Source organism: Oncorhynchus masou, chromosome 30, assembly GCF_036934945.1.
Source record: "Oncorhynchus masou masou isolate Uvic2021 chromosome 30, UVic_Omas_1.1, whole genome shotgun sequence".
NCBI lineage: Eukaryota > Metazoa > Chordata > Actinopteri > Salmoniformes > Salmonidae > Oncorhynchus > Oncorhynchus masou.
The window spans coordinates 51,911,846-51,926,653 of record NC_088241.1 but is presented as its reverse complement, the minus strand read 5'-3'; the positions used below and the strand labels follow the sequence as shown (position 1 = coordinate 51,926,653).

General features: G+C 40.3%; 1 protein-coding gene across 1 annotated transcript in view; it reads right to left on the bottom strand.

The window, feature by feature from the left end:
* Positions 1-14,808, bottom strand: part of LOC135522735 (catenin delta-2-like) — a 401,912-nt gene that overhangs the window by 122,425 nt on the left and 264,679 nt on the right. The window lies entirely within an intron of this gene.

Here is a 14,808-nt window from a genome sequence, read left to right as displayed (position 1 = left end):
TTAGCTTCAAAGCAAGCCAGCAGTGGTATGCAGGGTGGTATGCTGCTGGTTAGTTAAAAAAAGGTTAAATAAATAAAACAATTATAATAATATATATTTTTTAATTACTCAAAACTTGACTAGACAACCATTACTAAAGCTTGAGTATTTTGTTTTGGGAAGGGCATAATTAGGAATCTGGGAATATGACAACATTTTCATTGAGATCTTTTCTAACCATAATCTCACATAATTAAAAAGTCCAATTACCCTTCACAAACCTACATACTCTGCATTTAACATGGGAGTTGTCAGGATTTGGCCAGGGTTGTTCCGGGTTTTGGTCACTAGATGCCCCCATTGTGCTTTTTGACCTTATGTTTTTTCCCTTGTTCCCCATTATTATTTGCACCTGTGCCTCGTTTCCCCTGATTGTATTTAAACCCTTAGTTTCCCTCAGTTCTGTGCTCTGTGTTTGTATGTTAGCACCCAGCCCTAGTGTTCTGTGTATTCTTGTCGATTCCGGTGGATGCTCTTGTGGAATTCTGTTTTTGAGTATCTCTTGAGGCTTTTTGTGCTATTCCTACCACCTTTTGGATTTGCCATTTTTTGTATTGAAGGACTTCTCCTTTTTACTTTATTAAATACACCGTCTTAAGTACTGCTGTGTCTGCCTCATCTTCTGGGTTCTGCTGACTATTCGTGGCTCAGTTGGTTAAGTACTGTTTCACTCCGGAGACCCAGGTTCGTAACTCCTGACAGGAGTGAAGGTAATGACAAACCTGCTAAGATAAGGCCAGGCAGACATGTTGCACAAAACTCTGTTGAGAGTAGGCCCTACTACTCCTCTTAGTAGGAAACAAGATACATGTTTTCTTTTTTTAAGCTCAAAGCGAGGCAATGCGATATTTGAGTTACCTGTGTCTGAAAGACACACACAGTATACCAGTGCCTTATCTGTCACTTTCTATGCTGGGACAGGTATAAACATGCACCTTATTCAGGATGACGATCTCTTTTGAAGATTGATACGTTTTAAACTTTTTTGTTGAAAAAAATGGCTTTATATCTGAATGCAAAATAGCCTTGTGACAAAATATCATTATTTTTTTATGTCACAAACAAGCGAGAATATCATTAAACATCATTTTGCGCAATCTTTCAATTTGTAAAGGAAGATGCTTCTCAGTTTTGTAGATGGGGTGGTTCCATCTTAACTAATGCTATAATGGAACGCCTTGATTTAAAAAAAAGTTATGCCATACCAATACTGTTAAGATTAACAATTGTATTCTGTCCTGATTAATCATTTTAAAATGTACACTTTTTGATAGGTGCCAGTGTAGGTTTGTAATTGAGGCGTTTTTGATGCAGCCCATTTGGCTACAATTTATTGGCATTTCCCACTGAGCAGCAGTGAAGTTTTACTATGGGAGCTTATTGAATGTGTTTATTGTCACTTTTTTTGTTTTGTTTATTTTTTGTATTATGTTTACTTGTTTTGGTAATGCAAATGTTTTAGAAATTTACAGTACTAATGGCATATTTTATCTGTAAATGTGACCCGATTCAGGAAACGAGCCATGATTACCTGAGATAATGAGTGGGCTGGACATGCAAAGAGATGAGTTTGGATTGGTGTGCGGTGTAGCATATTGTATCTATAAAATGAGCTGCTCGTTATGCATAGATAAGCCTTTCTACTGCAGTTTTTTCTAAAGATATAATGTTAGCTATGGAGAACTGGTAAATATGTTGCTACTGCTCTCAATAATATTGCTGCCCTGAATTTATCAGGCTCTATAGACAAAGGTCAGTGGGAAAAAGTTGTGATGGACTACTTTCTGGAGGACGATCGTGCCATGCTGACTCTCTCTGACTGAAAATGAATCAGACGATGAGGAAATTCCTGATTTAGGTCAACATATTGTTTGTGATGTTTTCTCAGAATGCCATTTCGCATTGCTAGTTATAGCCTAATGTTAGATAGCTAACTAGATAACATTGAACCTATTTGGTTAACTTTAGCTAGATATGACAATCGGTTTGTATTGCTAGTTAAAGCTTGCTGTTACCTCGCCAGCTGACGTTAGATGGCTGGCTAGCTAGCAACATTATGTGTATGAACTGTATGTAGTGATCTCAAAATGCCATTTTGCCTATATTGTATAATAATGCTAAAATATTTGTAACAGGAATTTGTCTTTCAGCATCAGTAGAACATGCCTGACTCTCCTCCACCAGTCACACAAGGAGAATGGTCTAATGCCTCCCATCAAAAAGAGAGCTGACCAGGCCAAAGGTTACGCCTGAAGCATGAGACCTTGCAGCAAGTGGTGAACTATATCAACAACTACGCAGATGATAATGCAATGGTATTACCAGGACTCCACTCAGGACACAAATACTTTGGTGGGAAACTGCTTCCATCCCATGTGACAAAAGTAGCAGGGTGTCTCTACAAGGAATCAATGACAACACCTGGTATGTAAAGCATAAACACATTTACATTATTTAATTGACCTCCAACACGATTGGCACTACATTTATTGATCTCACATTATTTCAGTATTTTACAGAGGTACGTGTAGTCGGGCTGTCTTCCTTCAGGAATATGTGTAGAAAATTGCTGCCCCACATCTCAAGCACTAAGCTCAGGACAGACCTGTGCTGGCAGTAAGAGGAACAACTATCAGGTCTTCAGACCTGCCAGAAGCTGTTAAGTCAGCCAAGCTGAAGAAGCATGAGCAGATTCTCCTGCTTGTTCAGAGTGAGCTGGTCTGTCTTCAGAAGATGGTTGCTGACTGCAAGACCACTTGTCAAGACCTGCAGTTGTATCTGGGGTTCTACTGAACCAGCAAGAAAAGACATCAGGATGCATTACAGCTTGGATTTTGCAAGTAAGCAACATTCAGAAATAAGAGTGAACACTGTCTGAGATTGCTGGTGTTGTGAAGGACAACACTGTGACAGGGGTCAACATCCCACAGCTGGTTGGACTGGAGGATGGTACGGTGCTGGTGGAAAGCTATGCCTGACAACAACACCTGACTCTGTCCTTCAGGCCGCTGCCACAGATCAAGCAGTACCAGCAATTCAGGTGAATATCATTTTCATTGCTTTATATGAGGTCGGCACCAGGTTTCAGCTGCTGCGCAACACAGACATCCTTCCTCTCATAGATGGTCTGCCTGTACAAGCACCACCTGGACTGGACACAGCTAGACAACATGATGTTTTTCAGAAGATCAGGTAGAACAGTTTGGCAATGAAGAAGGCTATGGACATCACATGCCCTGCACCAAAGTCAAGGGCAGGACAGAAACAGGCTCTCCGAATATAGATTCCCTTGTTCATGCGTGGTTCGGATGGACCAGTCATCAGCACCTTCTGCAGTGCCTCTATTCAAATGACTCTCTCCGAACACACACGCCATACGTTGCTGCTACTATTTTTTGTTTATCCTGCTGCTCAGCCACTTTACCCCTGATTGTATGCATATAACTACCTCGTCTATCACTATCATTATTGATGTTGTTTGTGTACATACTGTATATGTTATTTATATTGACACTATCTATTTCTGATAATGCTACAATGCAAGTAACCATTTGGCTGTACCATTTACACCTTCTGTAGAGACCCATCCACTTAGCAAGACTTAGCAAAATATAAAGTATGCTAATGAACTGGTGTTAAGGCATTTGAGCAGTGGTGCAACAAGTGTGTCTGGGTAAGTGTGATCTAATATTTATCAAATATTTTTATATGGACACTTTCTGTTTACCTGGAATTTTTCCTTCTTGTAGGCTACTACCACTTTTATTCTTAATCTTCACTACACTACTCACTGTTTAGCACATGACCTCACATGTGAATCCTTAAAGAGATGGGAGGGCCGGCTTAATTAAAACCAGTTAGAGATAGGGGGCATTATTTCCACTTTGGATGAATTGCGTGCCCATAGCGGACTGCATCAAAAATCTGTCCTAAATTGCTAATATATGCATATTATTATTAATATTGGATAGAAAACACTCTGAAGTTTCTAAAACCGTTTGAATTATGTCTGTGAGTATAACAGAACTCACAGGGCAGGCAATCTTCCAAACAAGTTTTGAAATCCTGAAAGTTGGGGCAACTTTGACGTCATCGCCCCCTCCCTTCCCAACAAGTTATGGATCTGGAAACACTTCCTACGTCTTCCACTAGATGTCCTCATTCAGTAGAAAGTGTAATGGAGCATTTGCTGTGAACTTTGACCTAATGGGAAGGAAAGTAGTTGGTGTCGCAAAAGGATGCCATTTTGTTGAGGCGCGTTTGCCTTTGAGTGCTTCGGCTGTTCCAATCAGCCCCAGATGAAAACAAATGATCCGGTTGGAATGCTATTGGATATATATGATTATAACATCCTGAAGATTGATTCTGCACTTAGTTTGACCAGTTTCTTCGACCTGTAATATGCCATTTCGAAGTTTTGATGCAAAGTTATCCTGGACCAGAAGTCATTTTTTGGGCATTTGAGCTGAAAGTGGTAGCAAATGCTGCTACTTGGACACTAGAATTGAACATTATGAAACAAAACAATTTATTGTTGAACTAGGACTCCTTGCACTACATTCTGATGAAAGATCATCAAAGGTAAGGGAATATTTATGTTGTAATTTTGTATTTCTGTTGAGTCCAACATGGCGGAGAAATATTGTTACGTCTGAGCGCCGTCTCAGATTATTGCAATGTTAGGCTTTTTCCATAACGTAAAAAAAATGTGACACAGCGGTTGCATTAAGAACCAGTGTATCCTTAATTATATGTAGAACATGTATCTTTAGTCAAAGTATTTCTGTTATCTGGCGTAGCTTTCTATAATTCCTTCGGATATTTTGGAGGATGTTCTGAACATGGCGTCAATGTAAACCGAGATTTATGGATATAAAATGCATTTTATCGAACAAAACATAAATGTACTGTGTAACATGTCATATGACTGTCATTCCACTGGATGTCAGAAGGTGAATTCACTTTGTCATCTGAAATACTTAAATGTAAATGTAAATCTGATATAGATTTTCAAGAGGTTAATGATTGATTTTTTTTTTAAATCCTGCTTTTGTGATTTTTATCTTTTGCTGGAAAAAATGGCTATGTTTTTTCTTTGGTTTGGTGGTGGTCTAACATAAATATATGTTGTGTTTAAACATTTAAAAAATCTGACACGCTGGGTAGATGAACAAGGTGTTTATCTTTCATTTGAGGTATTGGACTTGTTAATGTGTGGAGGTTAAATATTTCTAAAGAATATTTTTGCATTCCCTGCGCCACCTTTTCAGCTGAACGGGGGGGGGGTGGAGTTCCTGTAGGAGGAGTAGGTACCAAAACATTCAAAGGCCCTTTTCTCAAAAGTGAGTTTACAAGTTTACCAAATTTCAAGGCATTGTTCCTAAAAAAATATGCAGTGTATGATATACCATGTTGTAGCTCTGAGTCTCTACTTTTTGCCAATGTAAGACATTAAAAGACCTTAAAATCAATTACAGTAATATAACAGCAATTCGAGTTACCAAGTAAATCCTGTAAATTTCATAAAATAGAAGAACAATAACATTGTAATTAGAAAGGTGTACATGTACTGTAAATATTCAGCAAATTGCTGTTAATTATAAACATTTATACAGTACATTTTCTACAGTATGAGTAATTGTGTTGCTTTCCTGGGGCTCTGTGGGTCGGTTTGTGTTTGTGAAAAGAGCCTCAGGACCAGCTTGCTTAGGGGGCTCTTCTACAGGTTAATTTCTCTTTAGATGACGTCTTTGATATGGAAGGTTTGGGAATCACTTTCTTTTAGGTGGTTGTAGAATTTAACGGCTATCTTCTGGATTTAAATAATTAGCGGGTATCGGACAAATTCTGCTCTGCATGCATTGTTTTTTTTTCACTGAGGATATTTTTGCAGAATTCTGCATGCAGAGTCTCAATTTGGTGTTCGTCCCATTTTGTGAATCTTTGGTTGGTGAGCGGACCCCAGACCTCACAACTATAAATGGCAATGGGTTCTATAACTGATTCAATTATTTTTTTGCCAGATCCTAATTGGTATGTTGAATTTTATGTTCCTTTTGATGGTCTAAAATGCCCTTCTTGCCTTGTCTCTCAGATCATTTACAGCTTTGTGGAAGTTACCTGTGGCACTGATGTTTAGGCCAAGGTATGTATAGTGTTTTGTGTGCTCTAGGGCAACGGTGTCTAGATGGAATTTCTATTTGTGGTCCTGGCGACTGGACCTTTTTTGGAACACCATTATTTTGGTCTTACTGAGATTTGCTGTCAGGGCCCAGGTCTGGCAGAATCTGTGCAGAATATCTAGGTGCTGCTGTATGCCCTCCTTGGTTGGGGACAGAAGCACCAGATCATCAGCAAACAGTAGACATTTGACTTCAGATTCTAGTAGGGTGAGGCCGGATGCTGCATATTTTTCTAGAGCCCGCGCCAATTCGTTGATATATGTTGAAGAGGGTGGGGCTTAAACTGCATCCCTGTGTCACCCCACGGCCCTGTGGGAAGTAATATGTGTGTTTTAACCTCACACTTGCTGTTTGTGTACATGGATTTTATAATGTTGTATGTTTTACCCCCCAACACCTCTTTTTTTCTTTTTTGAAATCAACAAAGCATGAGAAGACTTTGCATTTGTTTTGATTTGTTTGTTTGTCAATTAGGGTGTGTAGGGTGAATATGTGGTCCGTTGTATGGTAATTTGGTAAAAAGCCAATTTGACATTTGCTCAGTACTTTGTTTTCACTGAGGAAATGTACGAGTCTGCTGTTAATGATACTGCAGAGGATTTTCCTAAGGTTGCTGTTAACGCATATCCCACGGTAATTATTGGGGTCAGATTTGGCTCCACTTTTGTGGATTGGGGTCATCAGTCCTTCGTTCCAAATATTGGGGAAGATGCCAGAGCTAAGGAGGATGTTAAAGAGTTTTAGTACAGCCAATTGGATTTCTTGTCTGTATATTTTATCATTTCATTGAGGATACCATCAACACCACATGCTTTTTTGGGTTGGAGGGTTTTTATTTTGTCCTGTAGCTTATTCAAGGTATTTGGAGAATCCAGTGGGTTCTGGCAATCTTTAATAGTTGATTCTAAGATTTGTATTTGATCATGTACTGTATATGTTTGTGCTGTTTGTTCTTTGTTATAGAGCCAAAAAGATTGGAGAAGTGGTTTACCCATACATCTCCATTTTGGATAGATAATTCTTCGTGTTTGTTTGTAGGTGTCCTGTGTGAATTTAAGTATACTCTCTCTTCTCTAATTCTTTCTTTCTTTCTTTCTTTCTTTCTTTCTTTCTTTCTTTCTTTCTTTCTTTCTTTCTTTCTTTCTTTCTTTCTTTCTTTCTTTCTTTCTTTCTTTCTTTCTTTCTTTCTCTCTCTCTCTCGGAGTACCTGAGCCCTAGGACCATGCCTCAGGACTACCTGACATGATGACTCCTTGCTGTCCCCAGTCCACCTGGCCGTGCTGCTGCTCCCGTTTCAACTGTTCTGCCTGTGGCTATGGAACCCTGACCTCTTCACCGGACGTGCTACCTGTCCCAGACCTGCTGTTTTCAACTCTCTAGAGACAGCAGGAGCGGTAGAGATACTCTTAATGATCGGCTATGAAAAGCCAACTGACATTTACTCCTGAGGTGCTGACCTGTTGCACCCTAAACAACTACTGTGATTATTATTATTTGACCATGCTGGACATTTATGAACATTTGAACATCTTGGCCATGTTCTGTTATAATCTCCACCTGGCGCAGCCAGAAGAGGACTGGCCACCCCTCATAGCCTGGTTCCTCTCTAGGTTTCTTCCTAGGTTTTGGCCTTTCTAGGGAGTTTTTCCTAGCCACCATGCTTCTACACCTGCATTTCTTGCTGTTTGGGGTTTTAGGCTGGGTTTCTGTACAGCACTTTGAGATATTAGCTGATGTAAGAAGGGCTATATAAATTTTATTTGTTTAGTGTTTTCCAATTTTCCCAGAAGTGGTTAGAGTCTATGGATTCTTCAATTACATTGAGCTGATTTCTGACGTGCTGTTCCTTTTCCCGTAGTGTATTTCTGTATTGTTTTAGGGATTCACCATAGTAAAGGCGTAGACTCAGGTTTTCCGGGTCTCTATGTTTTTGGTTGGACAGGTTTCTCAATCGCTTTCTGAGATTTTTGCATTCTTCATCAAACCATTTGTCATTGTTGTTCATTTGCTTCAGGTTTCTATTTGAGATTTCTAGATTTGATTGGGGAGCTGAGAGGTCAAATATACTGTTAAGATTTTCTACTGTCAAGTTTACACCTTCACTAGTATAGTGGAACGTTTTACCCAGGAAGTTGTCTAAAAGGGATTGAATTTGTTTTAGCGTAATTGTTTTCTGGTGGGTTTCCAAACTACATTCCTTCCATCTACAGCATTTCTTAATGTTACTCAGTTCCTGAGGCTTTGATGCCTCATGATTGAGTATTGCTCTGTTCAAGTAGACTGTGATTTTGCTGTGGTCTGATAGGGGTGTCAGTGGGCTGACTATGAACACTCAGAGACTCTGTGTTGAGGTCAGTGATAAAGTAGTCTACAGTACTACTGCCAAGATATGAGCTATAGGTGTACCTACCATTGACTATGTACATATCCAGTGTGAGACAGAGCTGCAGGAGTTGTGACCCGTTTTTGCTGGTTAATTTGACATAGTTGTGCCTAGGGGGGCATATGGGGGCAGGTGTTTGTCCCCCTGTGTGCTGAGGGTGTCAGATTATTGTCCGGTTCTGGCATTTAGGTCGTCACAGACTAGTACATGTCCCTGGGCCTGAAAATTATTGATTTCCCCCTCCAGGATGGAGAAGCTGTCTTCATTAAAGTATGGGGATTCTAGTGGGGGGATATAGGTAGCACACAGGAGGACATTGTTCTCTGTTAAGATCATTTCCTTTTGAATTTCTAGCCAAATGTAAAATGTTCCTGTTTTGATGAATTTAATGGAGTGAGTTAGGTCTGCTCTATACCAAATTAGCATAACCCTGAGTCCCTTCCCTGTTTCACACCTGGTAGTTTGGTGGATGGGACTACCAGATCTCTGTAACCTTAAGGGCAACCAGTGGGTCCTTTCCTCTATACCAGGTTTCTTGCAGGATGACAATGTCTGTATTACCGATTTTCTTTTTAAGTCCAGGTACCTGCTCTTTAGGCCAAAGGTAGATGACCTCAGGCTTTGGATATTCCAGGATGAGAGAGTGAAGGCTTTGTGTTCCATAAAGTGTCCAATGTTGTTGCTCGTGTGGTTTGGCCTCAGGCCAGTAAGTGTGAGCAGAGCCTGCTGAGCATATGGTACATGCCCTTGGCTTGGGCTAGTGTAAGAGTGGGGGTTGGGCCTATTTGCCCGCTCACTGCGTATGTGTGACTCCCATGTTGAGGTGGCAGGGTAGCCTAGTGGTTAGAGCATTGGACTAGTAACCAAAAGGTTGCAAGTTCAAATCCCCAAGCTGACAAGGTACAAAATCTGTCATTCTGCCCCTGAACAGGCAGTTAACCCACTGTTCCTAGGCCATCATTGAAAATAAGAATTTGTTCTTAACTGACTTGCCTTGTAAAATAAAGGTAAATTAAAATGCCCTCTTTGCGGGGGTGGGGTGCATGGGGTTGGCAGGAGGGGCATAGGTCTGATCTGAGGGGGCCTAAATGGGGTGTGGGCATGGTTGACTTGGGGTGTTGATTGGTTGGGGTGTGTTTGTGGCTGGTGGTGTTGTCTGGATATAAGTCCTCTTTGCGTGGGTCCTCTATGTATAGGTCCGGGGGGGGGGGGGTGTCTATTGATCTGAGGGCTATCAGGGTGGCTCAGAGGGGGTGAGAGCCACTGGGCTTGGGGTTCTTCATTTGTCTGTTCTGCTATGATGTTGACGTCAGGGTCTGGTGTTGTCTCTGTCTCTCTCTTGGTGTCTCTATCTGTCTCTCTCTCTACCTCATTCCATTCATTTTCTATCTATTTTTCTCCTCACTTTTCGCTCTCTCCCTGTCTTTTACCTCTCTCTCTTTTTAACTCTCTTCACAGCTTTCTGTCACTGAACCGTGTAAACCCCAAGAAGGAAAGAAAGGAAAAGAGCTGACAGTTTTACTCCAAATTGGATTTTGTTGCAAGGATTGATTTTGTTTCTGCTTTACCACCGAGTGATGTTCTGATGAAGGCACACGTAGATTTACTTTTGTTCTGAAGAGACATCATCACAGCCCAGAAATACAGTACTCACTACTCCAAAGAATACACTATGCAACTTGAGCCCTGAGGTTGTTTTACCTCTAAAGAGCCGAGTACTGAAACATAGAGCAGCACATTTAGTAGCCCTAATGGGATTCGAACCTGCAACCTTGTGCGGGTTAGAAGTGTTTCATATTTCACCAAGAGGTCTAAACCTCTTGGCGAGGTCATTCGTGTTAACCTATAAAAACTGTCCAATACAGTTTAAACAGATACTTAGTGCACCTTACCTAAGTACTCTTACCAGCCTGATTGTTCCCCCTGGTTCTGGTAGATAAATAAAGCCTCTATGTCAATGTCTTTTATCTGCTGCAATGATAAGTGTTTGTTAGAGAGATCGAGGGATCAGGGAAGGAGGGAGATAGAGAGGGATGGAGGATGGAGGATCCCAGGCGTTTAAGGGATTTAAAGGGAGAGCCCCTCACACACTCCTTAAATCACACAGGAGATTAGATTAAGTGTGCCTGTGTGCACGCATGAGCGTGTACATACACATTCATCCGTGTGTGACAGTTAACAGAAAGGGGTTTGATCTGCTAATAAAATAACTGCGCGCATGCCAAGATGTGTGCGTGCAAGTGTTGTGTGACCGCATCATAAACAACACACAAACACATCCCACAAACAACACATTTCACACACACACACACTTAACCAGTGCACTATTTGATCAATCGCAAGCTTTCATGTCTCTCACTTCACACTTTCTGAAGAAAAAGACAACAAAAATGTAAAAAATGAAGAAAAATGACCTGAAAACATGAAAGCTGTCTTTGAGTCCTGAAGACAGGTCTCTCTAAGCAGAGTCATATTTTCACAGCACCCATATGACATCGCAAATGTTGTTCCCCTCAACCATAAGACAACATAATTTAGCAATGCTAAGCTAATTTAGTAATGGCTAGCTAGCATATCCTTAATCCTAACCTTAGGGGAGTGAGAAATATCTGGCTCTGGAGAATTAGCTTTTCTGGTCCTACCCAAAATGCAATGGGAGTGACAGGTACACACAAGAGGCATGGAGGTCAGGGTAAACGGCAGCAGCTAATCTGATTGGACAAGGCCTGTCAGGGCTGATGACAGATTGAACAGCTCTGTTTGGTGGTGCACATATTAAAACACATGCTAATTATTTACCCTTCAATCATCATTAACCTCTGAGGGACTGAGAGAGAGAAAGATGTGTCTACTGCCCACAAAATGAGGTGGAAACTGAGCTTCCTAATCTGCCAAATGAATGACCAAGAGACACATATTTCCCTTAGATTACACAGACCAACAAAGAATTAGAAAACAAATCCAATTTTGAGAAACTGTGCCACCACAGCAGCAAGATTTGTGACCTGTTGCCACAAGAAAAGGGCGAACAAGTGAAGAACAAACACCATTGTAAATACAACACATTTATGTTTATTTATTTTCCTTTTATACTATTTGTACATCGTTACAACACCGTATATAGACATAATATGACATTTGAAATGTCTATTATTTTGGAACTTCTGTGAGTGTAATATTTACTGTTCACTTTTTGTTCATTTCACACTACTTGCTTTGGCAATGTAAACATATGTTTCCCATGCCAATAAAGCCCCTTGAATTGAAATGTCATTTATTTGATAGAGAGAGAGCTAGAGAAGGGGGGGGGGTCTCTATTGGTCTCTTGGTATCTCATTCTCTTGGTATCTACACCCCTCTATCCTTCCCCTCTCTCTCCCTCTCTCGCCCTCTCTTTCCCCATAGTGTTGATGTTACTTTCCATGTGTACTGCAGAGCCAGCCCAGTCCATTCAGTACGGTAAATAGACTCTATTAAAGCAGTGATCTCACAGGCTGAAGTGGATACACAGCATTCAGTAATTACAAGAAGACGGAACATGGAACGTAGGGATGAAGCTTTAATTAAAGCTATGCTAATTAAGATAGTGGAAAGGTTCCGGAAAAAACAAACACCATTGATTGTTACACTGACGAATGTGGGCGCAAGGAAATACACTAGCATGCAAATGGATGCACACACATATTCATATTCACACTCACCCACATGCTGAAAAATACACACCCACACATGTACACATAAATACACACATAGTCATATTCACACTCACCCACATGCTGAAAAATACACACCCACACCACCCACATGTACACATAAATACACACATATTCATATTCACACTCACCCACATGCTGAAAAATACACACCCACACCACCCACATGTACACATAAATACACACACATTCGGACACACACACCTATTCATATTCACCCACATGCTGAAAAATACATACCCACACCAACCCACATGCACACATAAATACACACCCACACATACACATAAATACACACCCACACCACCCACATGTACACATAAATACACACCCACATGTACACATTAATACACACCCACATCACTCACATGTACACATAAAGACACACCCACATGTACACATAGGCACCCCCACATGTACACATAAATACACACCTACACCACACACATGTACACATAAAAACACAGACTCACAAAAACATATACTGATTATTTTGTGTGCATTGTGTATGTGTGTGTGTGCATCCATGTGTGTGTGTATATATAATGTCTAGAGCTAAGTCAGGGCTGACAGCGCAGAACAGAAATCCCAGACAGAGAGAGAAATCAATAAAGAGAGGGAGACTGGAGAGAGAGATATAGAGAGAGTGAGGGATAGAGGAGGTGGAAATCTAATAAGAGAGAAAATCACAAGATGACTCATTCACACAAGGAAAGCATCTCTGTCCATAATACCACAACCTCTACCACAGTGTAAATTGTATGTGAACTGACTCAAAACCACAGTTCATACAAAGCTGTGTACCAGTGAAGCGTTTAGGCTTAATTAATCACCACTTAAGCATTGGTAATGCACAGTGCTTTCAGAAAGTACTCACACCCCTTGACTTTTTCCACATTTTGTTGTGCAACAGTCTGAATATTGAATTGATTGAATTTATATTTTTTTGTGTCACTGGCCTACTCACAATAAATACCCCATAATGTCAAAATGTAATTATGTGTTTTACAAAATCACTAAAAAAGAAAAGCTGATTGTCTTGAGTCAAAAAGTATTCAACCCCTTTTCTATATGAAGCCAAAATATTTCAGGAGTAAAAATGTGCTTAGCAAGTCACATAATAAGTTGCATGGACCCACTCTGTGCAATAATAATGTTTAACTGATTTTTGAATGACAACCTCATCACTGTACCCCACAGATACAGTTATCTGTAAGTTTTCTTACTAGAGCACTGAATTTCAAACACAATTTCAACCATAAAGTCCAGGAGGTCTTCCAATGCCTCGCAAAGAAGGGGACCTATTGGTAGATGTCACAGATCCCTCCAGAACTTTCATTACGCACACCTGGCCCCGATTCCCAGTGAATAGTAATTGTATTTTTATAAAAAAATATATTTTACCTTTATTGAACTAGGCAAGTCACCTAAGAACAAATTCTTATTTTCAATGATGGTCTAGGAACAGTGGGTTAACTAACTTGTTCAGGGGTATAAATGTGCCCTTGGTTTACCAGTGACCTGTTGATTATTGTTACAATGTCCGTTGGTGCGTGTGAGTACCTGTGCTGTGTGTTTAGGCTTTCGAGCAATTGTGGTCTTGTCCGGTGTATTTAATCATTGTGCACATGTGTTATTTATTTAAGGTAGTCCTCACTCTCTTGTTTAGGATTTCTACCCTGTGTTTTGTTACGTGTTTGTTTAGTCTTTGTCCCCGTGCCTTCACACGGCGCGTCATAATTTGGGTTTAATAAAAATATCTATTACGCATTCCTGAGCCTGTTTCCCGAATCATTTATACCAGCGTGACAGTAGATCGGTAAAAATACTAAAAATCAGACCTTTAATATCCCTTTGAGCATGGTGTAGTTATTAATTACACTTTGGATGGTGTATCAATATACCCAGTCACTACAAAGATACTGGCATCTTTCCTAACTCAGTTGCCGGAGAGGAAGGAAACCGCTCAGGGATTTCACCATGAGGCCAACGGTGACTTTAAAACATTTACAGAGTTGAATGGCTGTGAGGAGAAATCTGAGGATGATTCAACAACATTGTAATTACTCCACAATACTAACCTAATTGACCGAGTGAAAAGAAGGAAGAAGGTACAGAATAAACATATTCCAAAACATGCAACCTGTTTGCAATAAGTAATACTGCAAAAATGTGGCAAAGTAATAAACTTTTTGTCCTGATAACAAAGTGTTATGTTTGGGGCAAAACACATTTCTGAGTACCACTCTCCATATTTTCAAGCATAATGGTGGCTGCATCATATTATGGGTATGCTTGTAATCATTATAGACTGGGGAGTTTTTCAGGATAAAAACTAAACGGAATGGAGCTAAGCACAGGCAAAATCCTAGTGCAAAACCTGGGTGAGTCTGCTTTCCACCAGACACTGAGAGAGCTTTCTAAAATTATCCACCGCCATTGTTGCAACCCCTATTACAAGTCTGTTCAACCTCTCTTTCGTATCATCCAA